The following is a 20969-nucleotide window of genomic DNA, read 5'->3' on the forward strand; positions in this document are numbered from 1 at the left end:
CGTTTTTCCCTTCTTCCTCCTCGCACGCGCAAACACCCCAGCCTCATCCATCTCCGTTTCCTCTCCCTTCCGCGCCGCGCCACCGCCCGAGCCTTCCACCTTCTTCGTCGTTTCATCTGCCCGGCGCCGCAGCCGTTTCTCTCCCTCCATCTTCGTGTCCGTTTCGGCGCCGCCAACCGTGCCTCCTTCTTCTCTCATCTCTTCTCCTTCCGACGCACCGCCACCATTTCTTCATCTCCGCCTCCGTCCGCGAACGTCGAAGTGGTTTACGCCGGCAGCCTCTCCGTTCTCATCTCTTGATTCAGACGCCGGCAGAAACAGAGTGGAGCGCCGTCGCCGCCATCGCCAGGTTGTTTTTGGGTCTGTCGTCGCGCGCAGCCGAGGAGATCGTGAAGCCGAGCCGCCATCCAAGCCGCGAGCCGAGCCCCAAGCCGAGCGAGCCGCGAGCCGAGCCCCAAGCCGAGCGAGCCGCGAGCCGAGCCGCGAGCCGCCGAGCCGAGCCGCGAGCCGCCGAGCCGAGCCGCGAGCCGAGCCCCCAAGCCGAGCGAGCCGCGAGCCGAGCCCCCAAGCCGAGCGAGCCGCGAGCCGAGCCCCCAAGCCGAGCGAGCCGCGAGCCGAGCCGCGAGCCGAGCCCCAAGCCGAGCGAGCCGCGAGCCGAGCCGCGAGCCGAGCCGCGAGCCGCCGAGCCGAGCCGAGCCGAGCCGAGCCGAGTCCAAGCCGAGCCGAGCCACCTAAGCCTTCCTTCCTTCTTTTCGGTTCACGGTGAGTTTTCGGTAAGGTTTGTTCTGATGAATTCCCTAATGTTACCTAGTCCAATTCGGGTTTGAATGTTGGTTTAAGATATGGCCCTACTTTTCTCCCTTGAAGGTAGCGCAGAGTTGACGCTTAAGTTCTCGGGTTCCGCGGCAGACCTAGTTGGAGTTAGCTTCCTTTCCTTGGGTAAGTCAACGGTTATCGCTTCCGACCCTTTTAAAACAACTGCTACTAAAGTCATCCACTAAAACCTTCGTGTTTCGTTTAGGTGGATCTGTTGGGCGTAGTTTTCAATCGAGGGGCATAACCGAGTTTCAAGTAAGGGTTTTCCTACTACTGGACCCCGAGTCCAGGCTAAGACCGTAGTAATCCACAGGGGAGTACACGTTAGTGACTGTACTGAATATCTGTATGCGTGTTGACTGTTAAGTACTGATATTATTTTGTGTCTGATGAAAATATTCTGTGACTGCTGTTTGTGGATTGAAATTATATGTTGATGGACCTTAAAGTTACGGTTTAGTATGTATTAAACACTAGGCTGGATGTGGTTCATGGAGTTTGGACGGGAAAGGACAGTGAGTCCGGTTTTGGTTGGTTAGTCGATGGGACCTAGGGTTTCCCTATTGGTGTACGAATCGGTAATACGTATAGCAACTGAGGGTTGTAGATGTTTAAACCTATACTATCTGACTGACAAAGCCTATGGCGGGACTGTAATATGAATGCCGTTGAGATGTGACTGATGTAGACAGTTTGGTAAGGGCTGAGGGGTAACGGTTAGCTTCATCTATGGGGTAGTGTACCTTACGGATATGTGCATCCTTCGGGAGCACTAGACTGATATGTGCATCCTTCGGGAGCACTAGACTGATATGTGCATCCTTCGGGGGCACTAGACTGATATGTGCATCCTTCGGGAGCACTAGACTGATATGTGCGTTCTACGGAACCACTAGACTGTTATGTAGGGTACCCCCGAATAGGAAGTTAACTGTTGCTCCCTAACGGGCCCAGCAGTGGGTCCCTTACTGGGTATGTTTATACTCACCCTTTCCTTTCTTTAACTTTTCAGGTAGGGGTACAGCGAGGGGCAGACCGACGAGAGGCAGGAAGGATGCGTGAAGGCCATATGGACGCGTCTGATTTTCTTTCGCTTCCGCTATGTATTTTGTCAGAATATTTTGATTGTGATTTTTGGACTGGTGACTTGACATTTTATTTTGTGACTTTTTGAATTATTTAAAATAGGGCCCGAAACTGTCTCTTGTAAGGTTTATAATGTTTTAATGAATCGTATCTGGTCTGTTTTAAATTTTATTTTGAATGGTCGAGTTTTGGTATTTGGTAGTGACCTCAGCTTAGTCCGGAAAAGTTGGGTCGTTACAGTTGGTATCAGAGCCTAAGTTTTAGGTTCTGTAGACTGACTTATAATGTGAGTCTGTGTTTTGTGTCCTTATGGCTGAAACGATCCTTGCCGCTCGTCAGGTACGCTCTCATGAAAGTATATGTATAACTCTACATGCATTACCTTACCTAAGTTAAACTGCAATTTCAATTACCAATTTATGACTTAAGGAATTGTTGGTGGTTATTAGGAAAATGCCACCAAGGAGAGGTGCACGAAGGGGTGGCCGAGGAGGCCGAGGAAGGGGAGCAGGACGCGTTCAGCCTGAGGTGCAGCCTGTAGCCCAAGCTCCTGACCCGGCTACGCCAGTTACTCATGCGGACCTAGCCGCCATGGAGCAGAGGTTTAGAGATATGATTATGCAAATGCGGGAGCAGCAGAAGCCTGCCTCGCCAACTCCGGCGCCAGCTCCAGCGCCAGCTCCAGTACCAGATCCTGCCCCAGCCCCGGCTCCGGTACCAGTTGCACCCCAGTTTGTGCCGGATCAGTTGTCAGCAGAGGCTAAGCACCTGAGGGATTTCAGGAAGTATAATCCCACGACGTTTGATGGGTCTTTGGAGGACCCCACCAGAGCTCAGATGTGGCTATCGTCCTTGGAGACCATATTCCGTTACATGAAATGCCCTGAGGATCAGAAAGTCCAGTGTGCTGTTTTTATGTTGACTGACAGAGGTACTGCCTGGTGGGAGACTACAGAGAGGATGCTAGGTGGCGATGTGAGTCAGATCACGTGGCAGCAGTTCAAGGAGAGTTTCTATGCGAAATTCTTCTCTGCCAGTTTGAGAGATGCCAAGCGGCAGGAGTTCCTGAACTTAGAGCAGGGTGACATGACAGTGGAGCAGTATGATGCGGAGTTTGACATGTTATCCCGCTTCGCTCCCGAGATGATAGCGACTGAGGCGGCCAGAGCTGACAAGTTTGTTAGAGGCCTCAGACTGGACATTCAGGGTTTGGTCCGAGCTTTCAGACCCGCTACTCATGCCGATGCACTGCGCCTGGCAGTGGATCTCAGTTTACAGGAGAGGGCCAACTCGTCTAAGACCGCTGGTAGAGGTTCGACGTCGGGACAGAAGAGGAAGGCTGAGCAGCAGCCTGTTCCAATACCACAGCGGAATTTCAGACCAGGTGGTGAGTTTCGCAGCTTCCAGCAGAAACCTTTTGAGGCAGGGGAGGCTGCCAGAGGGAAGCCGTTGTGTACCACTTGTGGGAAGCACCATCTGGGCCGTTGCTTATTCGGGACCAGGACCTGCTTTAAGTGCAGGCAAGAGGGTCATACAGCTGACAGATGCCCGTTGAGAGTCACGGGGATCGCGCAGAATCAGGGAGCAGGTGCTCCACATCAGGGTAGAGTCTTTGCTACCAACAGGACTGAGGCAGAGAAGGCGGGCACAGTAGTGACAGGTACGCTCCCAGTGTTGGGGCATTACGCCTTAGTTTTGTTTGATTCGGGTTCGTCACATTCTTTTATCTCTTCCGCATTTGTGTCGCATGCCCGCTTAGAGGTTGAGCCCTTACACCATGTTCTGTCAGTATCTACTCCTTCCGGGGAATGTATGTTGTCGAAGGAAAAGGTGAAGGCATGTCAGATTGAGTTAGCAGGCCATGCGATTGAGGTAACGCTGATAGTTCTGGATATGCTGGACTTTGATGTAATCCTGGGTATGGATTGGTTGGCCGCCAACCACGCCAGCATAGATTGTTCACGTAAGGAGGTAACGTTTAACCCTCCCTCGATGGCCAGTTTTAAATTTAAGGGAGGAGGGTTAAAGTCGTTGCCTCAGGTAATCTCAGCCATCAGGGCCAGTAAACTGCTCAGTCAGGGTACTTGGGGTATCTTAGCGAGTGTGGTGGATACTAGAGAGGCGGATGTATCCCTGTCATCAGAACCAGTAGTGAGGGACTATCCGGACGTTTTTCCTGAGGAACTTCCAGGATTACCTCCGCACAGGGAGGTTGAGTTTGCCATAGAGTTGGAGCCAGGCACGGTTCCTATATCCAGAGCCCCTTACAGAATGGCCCCCGCAGAATTGAAAGAACTGAAGGTACAGTTACAGGAATTGCTTGATAAGGGATTCATTCGACCGAGCGTGTCACCTTGGGGTGCGCCAGTCTTATTCGTTAAGAAGAAGGATGGATCGATGCGTCTATGCATTGACTATAGGGAGTTGAACAAAGTAACGGTAAAGAACAGATATCCCTTACCCAGGATAGACGATCTATTTGACCAGTTACAGGGAGCCACAGTGTTCTCTAAGATTGATCTTCGGTCAGGATATCATCAGCTGAGGATTAAGGAGGAGGATATACCGAAGACAGCATTTCGATCCAGATATGGACACTACGAGTTTATTGTGATGTCTTTTGGTTTGACGAATGCTCCGGCGGTGTTTATGGACTTGATGAACAGAGTGTTCAGGGAGTTCCTAGATACTTTCGTGATTGTGTTTATCGACGATATCTTGATATACTCTAAGACGGAGGCCGAACACGAGGAGCATTTACGTATGGTTTTGCAAACACTTCGGGATAATAAGTTGTACGCAAAGTTCTCGAAGTGCGAGTTTTGGCTGAAGCAGGTGTCCTTTCTGGGCCACGTAGTTTCTAAGGCTGGAGTCTCTGTGGATCCAGCTAAGATAGAAGCAGTTACCGGTTGGACCCGACCTTCCACAGTCAGTGAGGTTCGTAGCTTTCTGGGTTTAGCAGGCTATTATCGACGGTTTGTGGAGAACTTTTCTCGTATAGCTACTCCTCTTACTCAGTTGACAAGAAAGGGAGCTCCTTTTGTTTGGAGCAAGGCATGTGAGGACAGTTTCCAGACCCTTAAACAGAAGCTAGTTACCGCACCAGTCCTCACGGTACCCGATGGTTCTGGCAGTTTCGTGATTTATAGTGATGCTTCCAAGAAGGGTCTGGGTTGTGTTTTAATGCAGCAGGGTAAAGTGGTCGCCTATGCGTCTCGTCAGTTGAAGAGTCATGAGCAGAACTACCCTACACATGATCTAGAGTTGGCAGCAGTGGTTTTCGCTTTGAAAATATGGAGGCATTATTTATATGGTGAAAAGATACAGATATTCACAGATCATAAGAGCTTGAAATACTTCTTTACTCAGAAAGAATTGAATATGAGACAGCGAAGGTGGCTTGAGTTAGTGAAGGACTACGATTGTGAGATACTGTATCATCCAGGCAAGGCAAATGTGGTAGCTGATGCTCTTAGTAGGAAAGTGTCACATTCGGCAGCACTTATTACCCGGCAGGCCCCATTGCATCGGGATCTCGAGCGGGCTGAGATTGCAGTGTCAGTGGGGGCAGTTACTACGCAGTTAGCCCAGTTGACGGTACAGCCGACTTTGAGGCAGAGGATCATTGATGCTCAGAGTAACGATCCTTATCTGGTTGAGAAACGTGGCCTAGCAGAGGCAGGGCAAACGGCTGAGTTCTCGTTATCCTCTGATGGTGGACTGTTATTTGAGGGACGCCTCTGTGTTCCGTCAGATGGTGTGATTAAGACAGAATTATTATCTGAGGCGCACAGCTCCCCATTTTCCATGCACCCAGGTAGTACGAAGATGTATCAGGACCTGAAGCGAGTTTATTGGTGGCGTAACATGAAGAGGGAAGTAGCAGAATTTGTTGGTAAATGCTTGGTGTGCCAGCAGGTTAAGGCACCAAGGCAGAAACCAGCTGGTTTATTACAACCCTTGAGCATACCGGAATGGAAGTGGGAGAACGTGTCCATGGATTTCATTACAGGGCTACCGAGAACTCTGAAGGGTTTTACAGTGATTTGGGTTGTGGTGGACAGACTTACTAAGTCAGCGCACTTTGTTCCGGGTAAATCCACCTATACTGCTAGTAAGTGGGCACAGTTGTACTTGTCTGAGATAGTGAGATTACATGGAGTGCCAGTGTCGATTGTTTCTGATAGAGATGCCCGTTTCACTTCCAAATTTTGGAAGGGTTTGCAGACTGCTATGGGCACGAGGTTGGACTTTAGTACGGCTTTCCATCCACAGACTGACGGTCAGACTGAGCGTCTGAACCAGGTTTTAGAGGATATGTTGCGGGCGTGTGCATTGGAATTTCCAGGTAGCTGGGACTCCCACTTACATTTGATGGAATTTGCTTATAATAACAGTTATCAGGCTACTATTGGCATGGCACCGTTTGAGGCCCTGTACGGCAGATGTTGTAGATCCCCGGTTTGCTGGGGTGAGGTGGGTGAGCAGAGATTGATGGGTCCTGAGTTAGTCCAGTCTACTAACGAAGCTATACAGAAGATTAGATCACGCATGCATACCGCTCAGAGTAGACAGAAGAGTTATGCAGATGTGAGGCGGAAGGACCTTGAGTTTGAGATAGGGGATAAGGTGTTCTTAAAGGTAGCACCTATGAAAGGTGTCTTGCGTTTTGAAAGGAGGGGAAAGTTGAGTCCCCGTTTTGTTGGGCCATTTGAGATTCTGGAGCGGATTGGCCCTGTAGCTTATCGCTTGGCGTTGCCTCCATCACTCTCGACAGTTCATGATGTGTTTCACGTTTCTATGTTGAGGAAGTACGTGCCAGATCCATCCCATGTAGTGGATTACGAGCCACTAGAGATTGATGAAAACTTGAGCTATGTTGAACAACCTGTTGAGGTGCTTGCTAGAGAGGTGAAGACGTTGAGAAATAAAGAAATTCCCCTGGTTAAAGTCTTATGGCGGAATCACCGGGTAGAAGAGGCTACATGGGAGCGTGAAGACGACATGAGATCCCGTTATCCCGAACTGTTCGAGGAATAAAACTTTCGAGGACGAAAGTTCCCTAAGGAGGGAAGAATGTAACGCCCCGAAAATTTAAGGTAAAATTTTTCTCGTTTTATGTAAATTGCAAGTCGATATAATAATAATATAATATTATTATATTATTATTATTAATATTTATTTTTATTTGTGTATAATATTAATATTATAATAATAATTATTATTAATTAATATTATAGAAATATTGTTTTTATAAAACAATAAAATAAATTATTATTTATTAATATTAATACTATTAATATATTATTATTATTACTTTATTATTATTATTATTTATATTTTAATATATATATTATTATTAAATTTATTTTAAAACTATTAATTGTTTATAATTATTAAAGTTTATATATATATATATATATATATATATATATATATATTTTACAAAAAAAAAAAGAAAAGGAAAAACCCTAGGTTCACGCGCGCGCCGCCTACCCCCCCCCCCCCCCCCCGTCCTTCTTCCGTTTTTCCCTTCTTCCTCCTCGCACGCGCAAACACCCCAGCCTCATCCATCTCCGTTTCCTCTCCCTTCCGCGCCGCGCCACCGCCCGAGCCTTCCACCTTCTTCGTCGTTTCATCTGCCCGGCGCCGCAGCCGTTTCTCTCCCTCCATCTTCGTGTCCGTTTCGGCGCCGCCAACCGTGCCTCCTTCTTCTCTCATCTCTTCTCCTTCCGACGCACCGCCACCATTTCTTCATCTCCGCCTCCGTCCGCGAACGTCGAAGTGGTTTACGCCGGCAGCCTCTCCGTTCTCATCTCTTGATTCAGACGCCGGCAGAAACAGAGTGGAGCGCCGTCGCCGCCATCGCCAGGTTGTTTTTGGGTCTGTCGTCGCGCGCAGCCGAGGAGATCGTGAAGCCGAGCCGCCATCCAAGCCGCGAGCCGAGCCCCAAGCCGAGCGAGCCGCGAGCCGAGCCCCAAGCCGAGCGAGCCGCGAGCCGAGCCGCGAGCCGCCGAGCCGAGCCGCGAGCCGCCGAGCCGAGCCGCGAGCCGAGCCCCCAAGCCGAGCGAGCCGCGAGCCGAGCCCCCAAGCCGAGCGAGCCGCGAGCCGAGCCGCGAGCCGAGCCCCAAGCCGAGCGAGCCGCGAGCCGAGCCGCGAGCCGCCGAGCCGAGCCGAGCCGAGCCGAGCCGAGTCCAAGCCGAGCCGAGCCACCTAAGCCTTCCTTCCTTCTTTTCGGTTCACGGTGAGTTTTCGGTAAGGTTTGTTCTGATGAATTCCCTAATGTTACCTAGTCCAATTCGGGTTTGAATGTTGGTTTAAGATATGGCCCTACTTTTCTCCCTTGAAGGTAGCGCAGAGTTGACGCTTAAGTTCTCGGGTTCCGCGGCAGACCTAGTTGGAGTTAGCTTCCTTTCCTTGGGTAAGTCAACGGTTATCGCTTCCGACCCTTTTAAAACAACTGCTACTAAAGTCATCCACTAAAACCTTCGTGTTTCGTTTAGGTGGATCTGTTGGGCGTAGTTTTCAATCGAGGGGCATAACCGAGTTTCAAGTAAGGGTTTTCCTACTACTGGACCCCGAGTCCAGGCTAAGACCGTAGTAATCCACAGGGGAGTACACGTTAGTGACTGTACTGAATATCTGTATGCGTGTTGACTGTTAAGTACTGATATTATTTTGTGTCTGATGAAAATATTCTGTGACTGCTGTTTGTGGATTGAAATTATATGTTGATGGACCTTAAAGTTACGGTTTAGTATGTATTAAACACTAGGCTGGATGTGGTTCATGGAGTTTGGACGGGAAAGGACAGTGAGTCCGGTTTTGGTTGGTTAGTCGATGGGACCTAGGGTTTCCCTATTGGTGTACGAATCGGTAATACGTATAGCAACTGAGGGTTGTAGATGTTTAAACCTATACTATCTGACTGACAAAGCCTATGGCGGGACTGTAATATGAATGCCGTTGAGATGTGACTGATGTAGACAGTTTGGTAAGGGCTGAGGGGTAACGGTTAGCTTCATCTATGGGGTAGTGTACCTTACGGATATGTGCATCCTTCGGGAGCACTAGACTGATATGTGCATCCTTCGGGAGCACTAGACTGATATGTGCATCCTTCGGGGGCACTAGACTGATATGTGCATCCTTCGGGAGCACTAGACTGATATGTGCGTTCTACGGAACCACTAGACTGTTATGTAGGGTACCCCCGAATAGGAAGTTAACTGTTGCTCCCTAACGGGCCCAGCAGTGGGTCCCTTACTGGGTATGTTTATACTCACCCTTTCCTTTCTTTAACTTTTCAGGTAGGGGTACAGCGAGGGGCAGACCGACGAGAGGCAGGAAGGATGCGTGAAGGCCATATGGACGCGTCTGATTTTCTTTCGCTTCCGCTATGTATTTTGTCAGAATATTTTGATTGTGATTTTTGGACTGGTGACTTGACATTTTATTTTGTGACTTTTTGAATTATTTAAAATAGGGCCCGAAACTGTCTCTTGTAAGGTTTATAATGTTTTAATGAATCGTATCTGGTCTGTTTTAAATTTTATTTTGAATGGTCGAGTTTTGGTATTTGGTAGTGACCTCAGCTTAGTCCGGAAAAGTTGGGTCGTTACAAGTAAACTCGTCACTTTAATCAACATCTTCAACCGCATTACGTATGTTTTCATTACTAACGAAGTATCATCATAATTCTCATCGTACATTTCCAAGTCATGAAAGCATCTCGGTGGTGCTTTTAATACGACATACCAATTTGAAGTGTCATTTTCTCTAGCGTAAAACACTTGTTTAGCTTGAGAGGCGAGTATGAAAGACTCTTGTACAAACTTGCTTTGACTTTGATGTAAGTTAAAAAGAGTGAATCCTTCCTCAACTTTCATTGCATTGTGAACATTTACCCAATCACATTTGAAGATTGGAAGCTGGTAGACATAATAGTCTAACAATATGATTTCTTGTAACACTCTGTAATAAGCAACTACATCCATAACTTGAGATTTATCTTTGGCACTAGATCTACATAATGTGACGTTGTAGCATCTACAACAACACCACTTTTCTAAGTTGATTTTTTAACACTTTTTGTGTGAAATCTTTTTCCGTTTATGATGTATCCAGTGTAAGACATTGCATTCTTTCTTGATCCATTCGCAAGCCATTTTAACAAGTCAGAGTAACATTCAACGGATGAATCTAATTCAACTTGATAAGAATAAACATATCTACCTGTTAGTTAAAATATCCAACAATTTTATATATCCAGTGTTTGATATAGGATGTTTACAAATTAGTTAGTACCACCTTAGACTTCAACCACAATGGAAATTGTTCTGTATGAATATTCTAATGTATATTGGAATCTTTTTCTAGTCTCCTATCTAAGACCATGAGTTCATTCATATGCATGCTGTCCAAACAAACTATCATTAAATAATAAACTTAAATTACACTAAGTAATATTGTTTAGGATTATATCTCACTTTATAAATGGTTCCACCTCTGATGTGTTGAATAAAACAAATCGATGTATATTTTCAAGTACATCACCAGATAGTTCAATTGAAGTTCCAGAAGATATGGAACGACCCTCTAAGATGACATCGTTTTGGTATTCTTCATTACGTTGTTAACAATTTACTACGTCAATTGATTGTTTAAAATACTTGTTTGAAAAGTTAACACATTCATCAGCTAAGTAACATGCTGCAATGCACCCTTCTGGTCGTGCTTTGTTTCGTACATAACCTTTCAATACCATCATGTACCTAAAATAAATGTTTTTAGTACACGAAAAACCATAATTATCAATAGACCAAAGACATGTCCCTTTCAAATGGGTACATCCAACGAAATTGAACTGATCCCCAAATGCACGCTTCACAACCCAAATGAATTACCCAATGTCTCATTATGTCAGAAAAAGACGGAAGAAAGTACCTTTTAAAAAAACATAAAATGTCCACCACTTCTTTTTCAAGATCCAACATAACCTCTCTATCAATTATACATCGGCAAACTCTATTGAAATATGAGCATAGCCTGTATATTGCATGTCTTGGACCTTTTGAGAGCAAGCCTCTATGCACCACTGATAAAATTTGTTGCATCAACACATGATAATCATGAGCATCAATCCCATCACTTTGCATTCATCTAATGATACACACTTTAAAATGTTTAAATTGTATCTGTCAGGCAACTTTAGTTTGTACAACCTTGAACAAAATAATTTCTTCACAGACTTCGACAATGTGTGTAAGCAAGAGGTAAATAAGTTCTTCCTCAACAGTCTTGAGGATACAAGTTAGAACGAATTTTCAAAAGTTGTAAGTCTTTTCTTGCATTCTCTTTTGACTTTCCATTTATATCTAATGTACCTATAATACTCTCGTATACATTCTTCTCCATGTGCATGACATCCAAGTTATGTCTTATTGGTAATTCCTAGACAATCAAAGTTTTAAATCGTTTATGACGTAGTTCAAACCATAATAATTTGAAATGTAATAAGATACATCATAAACTTCAAGTTGGTTTACCTTTCAATATGGTAGATCGAAGAAAATTGATCACTTCTTCCACTTTCGATTTGACGATCCTTTATGAATTCTTCTCTTTTTCTTTTCACGTTTTACCCAACAATTATCAAAATTTTCAAGTTGGGCATAAATTGCACTACTTGTAGCTATTTTAGAAGGTAACTCTTCTTCTACTCTACTGTTAACCCTGACTTTTTTCTTTGATATGGATGAGCCCTTGACAAGAACCATCTATAACCCATATATGCAATATTTTTACTGTGTTTTACTCAATAAGAATGATTACTATCTCCACATGTTCGGCATGCATATTTATCTTTTGTAGTTCATTCAACAAGATTTCCATATGCTGGAAAATCATTTATAGTCCACATATGAATTGCTCTAAAATTAAAATGTGTGTTACCTACAATATCATAAGCTTATATTCCTTTCCATAGTTGTTATAAATCTTCCACAAGGGGTTGTAGATATCTGAAACAATGAATCAACAGTGCAAAATATCACGCTTTCCAAGCAACAAAGTCCAAATAATTAGAAAAACACCAAATTTGAATAACTTAAACATCAAACGACCAAGGACCCAAGAATTTAGTCGAAATAGCTTACCCAAGGTCGAGGTCCCAACAAATTTGCCTTAACTGGAGCAATCTCACACTCCAAACTCCAATTGGTCCAACCAGTTCTTTAAGAAAAATAATTTAATTTAATATAAAATTAAATTATTTAAGATCCAAAAATTTTAATCTTAGTTGGGTATGCCAAGACCCAATCAAAACTTACCAACAAGTGAAAAATGACCAAAAACAGGCTTGGCGGCTCAAGAATGGTTAGCGGCTCGGCTGGGAGCAGGCAAAACGGCTCGAACAAGCGGGAGGGAGCAGCTCGGCTGATGGAGGTGGGCGTGGCTCAAATCGAAGCTTGCTGGTCGGGTACGACTCGCACGCGGGCGGCTCGGAGCTGAAGGGACCGCGCGGGTTGGCAGATCGGGTCGGGTGCGCGTGTGGCTCGAGTTGCGGCGATCTTCGACGGTTGACAACAAACAAGGCGACGGTGCTTTGGGACGGCGGAGGCAAACGAACGCTAACGGAGACGCTGACGGCTTGACGGAACGACGGGCGGAGATGCTGACGGCTTGGCAGAACTGCGAACGGAGACGCTGATGGCTTGGGTAAACACAACCAATCGACTTCGAATCGAGGATGGCGGCGAACGGTGGTTGTCAGAGAAGATAGCGGCGGTGGCAATGTAATAGGGTTTTTTAAGGTTTTCCTTCTTTTCTTTTCCTCTGTGAAGAAGATGATGGCCCACTTCCCAAGAACCTATTTAACCCAAAAATAATAATAATATACATTTATTATTATTTTCCCTTTTCCTATTCCTTATTAAATTCCAAAACAACCAAATCCCTTTTCCTATTCCTTATTAAATTCCAAAACAACCAAATCTTCTCTCTCTTCATTTAAAACCCACCAAATCTCCTTTTTATCTTCTTTTTATCTTTCCCCAAATAAAATCAAATATTCTCTCTCCTCAATCAATCCAATCACCTTTATCTCCTCCAAATATCTTTTCATAAATAATTATATTATTTTCATAATACAATTATTAAATCCTTAAATCTAATAATACACCTAAACATAATTAAATCAACCCACCTTAATTAACCAATTAGATATTTCTCCAAAATATCTAAAATTTCTACTTCTCCCAAACCAAGTATTTCAAGAAAAATCTAAATAACACCTAAAATTCATAAATTCAACTTAAGATAATAATAATAAAAATTACCTTAAATTTTGGGGCGTTACAAGGCGTTACAATTTTTTTCTTTCTCTCTACATTTACAAAGAGAAGAACAAGAATAAGGATTCAATCCCGAAGAAAATTAATTATTGTATAAGGTTCGGATCATTGGAAGTAAACCCTACCTAATGCAACCAATCAATCTCTTTTCTTTTATGAAATTTAACTGCTCATACCTTACTTGAGCCCACTTTGCTTCATCTAGTTCTACCTCTTGGATTACCGTAAGGGATGGCACCTCAACTTCAATAGGTAAAACTGCTTCTAGACCATACACTACTGAAAAAGAGGTTGCTTCAGTTACGTGCGAACTGATATTCGATATCCATGCAATGTGAAAGACAACATTTCATGAAAATCTTTATAAGTGACACACATTTTCTCAAGAATCTTTTTGATATTTTTGTTTGTTACTTCCACTACCCCATTCATCTTAGGGCAATAAGGAGTGGAATTAGAATGTTTAAGCTTGAACTAACTGCACAACTCCTCCATTTATTTGTTATTCAGGTTTTTTCCATTGACAACGGCTTGCTTGGTGACACTCTTGTATGAAGCAACTTCTACCCACTTCTTAAAATAGTCTAAAGCTACCAAAATGAATCGATTCTCGTTTGATGCTTTTAGCTCAACTTGCGAAGCTTTTGTCGTATAGGTTTATATTCCAGTTTAAGTGGTAATCGATGTGTTACAATCCATGTATCAAAGCCAGGCATATTTCGATGGGACCATGCAAAATATCTTTGAACTCGTGTAGCAGAGTCACCAGATCTGATTGATCTTACTCTGAAGCTGAAACTTGTTTTATAGGCCGGCTTTGATAGTTAAGACACTTTTTAGCAGTTTTTTAATTGGACTTTTGTTAAGATGGTTTGATAGTTTTATAGTCACACTTGGACATGTTTTGAGAGGTAAAGTTCACCTAGACACTTTTTGGGAACTTTTTAAGTTGATTTTGGGTTTGAAAGTTACACTTAGTGTTGGGTTTTATATCCTAAAACTCGTAGATAGTAAATATAATCAATTGACCGTCATTAATAAAGTGTTTTATTATTTTAATTTCAATAAGTGTTATTGATTATATTATTAGTTTTGTCTTAATAACCTAAATCCAATAAACTAACATCCTAAGTTGTTTGATGAGTATTGAACAGTATGTAGAGACATACGGGGATCAATGTTTAAGATCAACTTAAAGGGTCTATAGTATAGGGTTAAGGTTGGGTACCTTATCATGTTAACACTATGGATACGGCTCACTTTGTATTTGATACAAACACATTGATCCAATGCGTTCATCTATGCGACATGCGAGTGAAGGTATCCTATGCAATGAGTTTGCATAAGACTGGACCACAAAATAGTAATCACTAGATGTATCTCCGTTAACTAGTTTGATTTCTATTTCATTAGGATGACCTAGGTGACTTAGTCTTAATCCTGAGTGTATTATGAACTCCTGTTTGCGAGAGATTATCCTTTAAATTTTACGGGTGAGAGTGGCCAAATTGCCGACTCAATATGCTTATCAATTTAGGGACAAGATCGAGTGGGGAGCTTGGAACATAATCACACAATATGGAATTCACTCATTCCCACTTTTAGGGTAAGTAGATAAGTGTTCCTTTAAATGGTGTCTCTGAGACTTGAACAAAGGGCCCTACCCTTTCTATGGCACGAGAGGGGTTTTTGTCTAGTGGTTGTACCATAAACAGATTGTTCATTAGAGGAGCACTAGTATTTAAGGACTAGAAGTAACCCAGGGGTAAAACAGTAATTTGATCCAGCTGGTGTTATTAACACTTATGAAGGACTAACTTACTGGTATTGGTCTATATCCGTGGACACAGAAATATATCTACAGTGAGAAAAGTTCAGCTATGAGTCTTTAGTGGAGTGTACACACAGTTAACGAATATTGATTAATGTGGTTAATGAGTTTAATTAATTAATCTCATATCGTTGTAGCTTCTGATTTGTAGGTCCATTAGGTCCCCTTCCTAGCTCATAAAGAGTAATGAGATTTATTTATATTGGTCGTAATTTGAAACGTTCAAATTTACTTTGGGAATTAATATAATGTATATTGATACATTATAATATAAAGTTTATATTTTAATTAGACTTTATTATATAAATTTTGGATATGATTCAAAATTAAATTACGAAAAAATAAAATATTTGAATGAGTTCAAATATTAGTTTAATGTGAATTAGATTCATATTAAAACTATAGGTTAAAATTTAATGTGTATGTGATACATATTAAAACTATAGGTTATGAGAGAAATTTATATTTGAATATGATTCAAATTTTGGATTAAATTAAATATAAGATATTTAATTTAGAAATTAATTAATAGTTTAGTTTAATTTAATTTAATTAAATTTTATTTAATTAAATTAATTAAATTAAACTATAGGTTATGCAGGAGATATTCATTTAAATATGATTTATAATGAAATATTAATTAAATATGATTTAATTAATTATTTAATTATTTAATTATTTAATTTAATTAATTAATTAATGTAATATATATTAATTTAATATTTATTTATTAAATTAATAAGAAACGTGGGTGGTTTTCCCACGTTACCATTTATTCTCTCTAACTTCCCTCTTCTTTTGACGGAAGAAGAGGAAATTCTTTGCATAACAAAAACACAGAAGGCGTTCTGTGATTTTTTAGTAGAAAAAGGATCATTGCATTCTCTCAATTTTTTTTCTCTTTAAAAAAAATTCCACAATCCAATTTGATTCTCACAAACCATCTCAATCAGAGAATAGGAAGGTTTCCAAGTTGGCGTTTGGTAGCTTCAAAGTCGTCAACGAGAGTAAGTTCTTCTTCTCTGTATTTTTTTCTTCAAAGCATGATTAACCATAAAAATTGTTTTTGTAATTTTTCCCAATGTATTAGTATTTTTTAAGGTTCCAATTAAAATTGGGTTTCTGTAATTCTTCCGCATTAAAGGGTTTTCATCCCTTCACTTAGGTCATTTGCATCTTCCTTTAACATTCACTTTAAAGCATATGACATTCTTTAAGGTTTTTGGATGGTTTGAAACATATATGAGGTTTTTTTTTTGTCTTAAAGTACATATGTCATTTGTTTTGGGATATTTTTATACTTTATGGGTCATTTGCCTTAAAGTATGTAATTTTACTTTATATATTTTGATACTTGATTCATTTGAAACAGGTAGTTAAGATTTAACATGTCACACCCCCTCCCGGACTACCTGCTAGCTTAGACCGAAAGATGGCGTGAAGCCGACCGACAACACTTTTCTCTACCGATATCGTGGACTCTGCTGAATTCATTAACGAGATAAACTTGCTAATCTAGTATAAAAACTATTATACATGCAACACAATACAGCGGAACCTAGACTAATTATAAACATACATGAAATGTAGCCCGGAAATAACTAATTACGCAAGTAAACATGGAGTCGCCTTAACCAAAACATAACTCACAAAGGTTTACACAACCGCAGCTCCTAAACTTACCCAAACTATAGAATATCTATATCATACAAAGATATATACATCATAATACAACAAACTCTATGCACAACTCTAACCATGTACTGGCAATCGATATCGAAGCTTCAGCAGACAAAGGCAGTCTATAAGGCACCGGGAACTCAATCTTTACCTGAAAAGTGGGTAAAACATTTTGGAAGAATAAGCTATAAAGCCTAGTGAGTGACAATACTTTAAAACTGTAATTCATAACTCATGATAATCATTGAAAACTTATAAATCTAACAAGCAAAGCGTTAACTATAAATATTTTCAGAAAACAACTCCTTTAAACATTTAATATGTATATTTATAAAATCTAGCAAGACATTTCCTATTTATAAACTATTTAACTAACATGACTTCATTACGTTGTGTAGGGCACACCTAGTACATCCGACATTTACTAGTTTTACGATATAGTGGGATCCGCCCAGCATACCCATCGTCTTTGTCGTAGTGGGGCTCGCCCAGCACTCACGAGAGCATCGTTGTCACGAAGTAGGCTCAACATAAACAATGAAATGTAACCTATGTGTACACGGTATCCTCTAGCCTCAGGCTCAAGATCTCAGTCATGTAGTCAATGGAAATATCATAAAGCATATGAAAACATTAAAACATGTATATCTTAATCTTGCATAAACTTAAACTTACTCAACTTTTTTGTGGAAAAAACGAAAATCTTAAAATAATTTTTGCTTAAACTATGTTTTACTTAAACAAATGTCATTTCAACTGCTTTTCAGAACTCATTAATTACGTGCTAACATGTGGATTTCATTACGAAATCTAAGCTCGAAACTCATACTCGAAAGGTAAACATAGAAATCAAATATCATTTATAAACTTGTAGTCAAGCACGTTAAACATTTAGTTATAAGAAACAGATTTTTTTAAAAAAAAAAACATTTTCAAAACTTGTTTTTGTCACTCACAGTCTTAGACTAGTTTCCCGGTGTGTAGACCCGACCTATTTTCTCTTAGCCTACCAAACAACCAAAATCGAGTATTAGAAACCTAAATATAATGATCTTCAAATTTTATGCTTGATATGGCTCACTAAAGATGACGCTTAAGAAGTCTAATTTTAAGAAATAAAACCATATTCCACACATTTCTCAAAATTTTTCAGAATCGCAGCATGATATTCAAATAATCATAACTTTCCAATACTTATCCAAAATGAGACTTCTTTTTGTCAAATTCTTTATTTTGAGGTCCTCTAAAACTTAACTGAAGACATGAAATTTTGATTCCCTGTGTATAATCTCAGATATCCCTCAAAACAGAACCACTCCAACAATCACGTACACCACGACCCCTTTAACTTGTCCCTACAATTTAACTTATTTTTAGTCGCTTTTGGTTCACAATTTCTTCAAAATAGTTGTAGTAAATTGAATAAAATTTCCCACTATACCAAATAGAGATCCTAACTCTACCGGTACACCCTGAAATACTAAAAAAACCAGAGATCTCCTGATTTTACGTGAAAACAATCTGCCATGTCTTCTCTATCAAAATTTACCTAATGAACATCATAATTTGCTCACGCTTTTTTCATAAAATTTGTTCAAAAATGAATTAGCTTTCAGTAAATTTAAACCTCACCTCTTAATTCTTTTTGTGTAGCTCAAACCGATCAGAACACCAGAGATGTGTTTAATGAACTATAAAGAAGTTTGTCTTGTAAACTCCTTGTCTACTTCAACATACATTTTTGAACTTCTTCTTCTTCCTTTCTCAGCCTTCTACCCTTTGAAATCTCCTCTAAATTTTGGTGCATAAATTTTGAAGAAAATAGTGAAGAAATAGATGAAGAAAACTTGGCAGTAGAGGGAAAGAGAAGAAGAAAAGAAAAATGGAATTTTTCTTCCTTTTATCTCCTTTCTTTTCTCTTCTTCTTTTTTGTTTTCCTTTTTCTTTTTATGAAAAAATCATTAATTATATACTTAATTTCTAATTTCTTTTATTCCTTTTATATTAAAAAAGTCAAAGAAAAATATCGAGTTTACATAACATGTTCTTATTCATTTTTATGTACCTTTTTAGGTTTATGTTGTTTGAAGTTATGGGAAATGGTTTTTTTTTAAGACTTTTTGACTGAGCTAACTATTTTTTGTGTATTTAATATTCTTTTTGCTCATTTTGATATGCCAAAATGAAAATTTATATGCCTCATCTACCTTGACACACTAAAAATTTATGGTTGGTCATATTTTGACAAAGTATTAATGGTTAGAAATATTTTCATTTTTAAATTTTTTGTTGCAATGTTCGATATATTATGTTCTAGCCAGAAATTTTATTCTATATTTGAAAATTAATCTAGAAGCATATAATATTAATAATAAATGTGAAAAAATTAAAATTGTTTTTGCCACGTTTTTTGTGTGGCTAGAAATATGTTGGTAGTTAGAAAGCTCTGGCGACATTTTGTGTGTGAGTAAAAAGAAAACAAATATTATCTACCGACGCATCATTCATGGCAACCAATCAAATTTCTATCTAAAAAAGTATTTGACACATGCATATATATACTTCTGCCGACGAATTTATCGTGGGGAGAAATTTTCTTTTTGCAAACAAAAAACTTTTTGTTGGCAGAAATAGTTTCCATCCACGAAAAAAACGTGACCAGAGAGTCCATTTTTGCCAACGTGATAATGATCGTGGGTAAAAAGATCTTTCTGTCGACTTTTTTTTTTTTTTGTAGAAATATCTTTTCTACCCACGATTTTAATTGGCGTGGGTAGTTCTGCCAACATAACATCAACAATGTGGACAAAAAAAGGACGACGGAGTTTCGGTCACAAAGCGTTCCCACGTAAAAAACATCGATAGAAATTCAACCAATGTTTTTCTTAAGATATGCCCACATTTCTCTGCATCGACAAAGACAAAAATTCTAGTAGTGGATCTTTTATATTTGTTAGATTTGATACACCAAATCTAAACCAATATCCGACAATATTTTGTTCAGATCGTGTAACAATTTATATTTGGTGATATATATTGATTGATTGAGAAAACAATATAAAAGAAAGAAAAATTGCAAAAGAAAATAAGATAAACGATGAAAAGGAAAAGAAAAATTGCAGAAGAGAAGAAAGAAGATGGAAAGGAAGGAAAAACCTAAAGTATTTAAAAAATGTCAACTTCATAGGCTTTTTTACTTTGTTACATGGATTGTAAATATTTTGGTATTTGGTTATATTTATGAAAATTAACCTTTTTATGATGGAAAAATAAATATTCATTTTGAAAATAAATATTCATTTTGTTTTAGTCAATTATATTTCTAAATTATTGAAATGGTGAAAAATTGTTACTTATTTCCCAAAACAAAAATGGAAGGGAAAAAAGTTTGGTATGTTCCCCATTCTTGCTTTTCTTATTCAATTTGTGTTCTTTCTTTTCTTGGCTGGTTTGTATGATGTTTTAAGTTCATGGTGCTCTCCTAGGCTATTGTTGTTATGTTGTACATTTTCCTTTGTGTCTTGATCCCAGAGTTGTGTAAGCTCCTCTTGGTGGTGTTAGTTTAATACATATGCTTTCAACAAAAAGTATTTATATATATATATTAACGATAGGATACTCCTTACACGAGAGTCTCAACCACCAGTATTTTAAAGGTATAGAACTTTTGAAAAGTCACCTACACACATTGCCTCATCTAGAGGTATAGAATTCTTGAAAAGTCACCTAAATGCATTGCCTCATAATCTTACATTATTCAAATAATATAAGAATTTTTGTCGTTCTAGATAACTTCATAAGAATTTTGAATTTCGACCAATACAAACGAACGGCTCCTAAATGAGATTAATGTGTGGCATCTTTCAGGTTTGTCAAAGTTAAAAGAGGCACCAAAAAATATTTTGAGAAACAGCACCTTTTTTGGTTTTATATTTCAGAAGTAGCACAATTTTAGAAAACTCATAATTTTGTTATTCTCGGGATCAATCTCGACCAAGATTGACCCTGAGATTCTTCCAAATTTTAAAAACCCCTTCAAAGGAAATTTCTCGATCTCACTCAACCAAGTGCATCATCGAGATAGTGCGCTTTTCATTAAAAAAAATTGAAATTAAAGACAAAGAAACCAAAAAAAACGTACCAAGAGACTTTGGATATTAGAATAATTTTTGTTTACGAACTTCTGTTCCTTGATAGCATCA

The sequence above is a fragment of the Cucumis melo genome, chromosome 10 (genome assembly GCF_025177605.1).
Source record: "Cucumis melo cultivar AY chromosome 10, USDA_Cmelo_AY_1.0, whole genome shotgun sequence".
NCBI lineage: Eukaryota > Viridiplantae > Streptophyta > Magnoliopsida > Cucurbitales > Cucurbitaceae > Cucumis > Cucumis melo.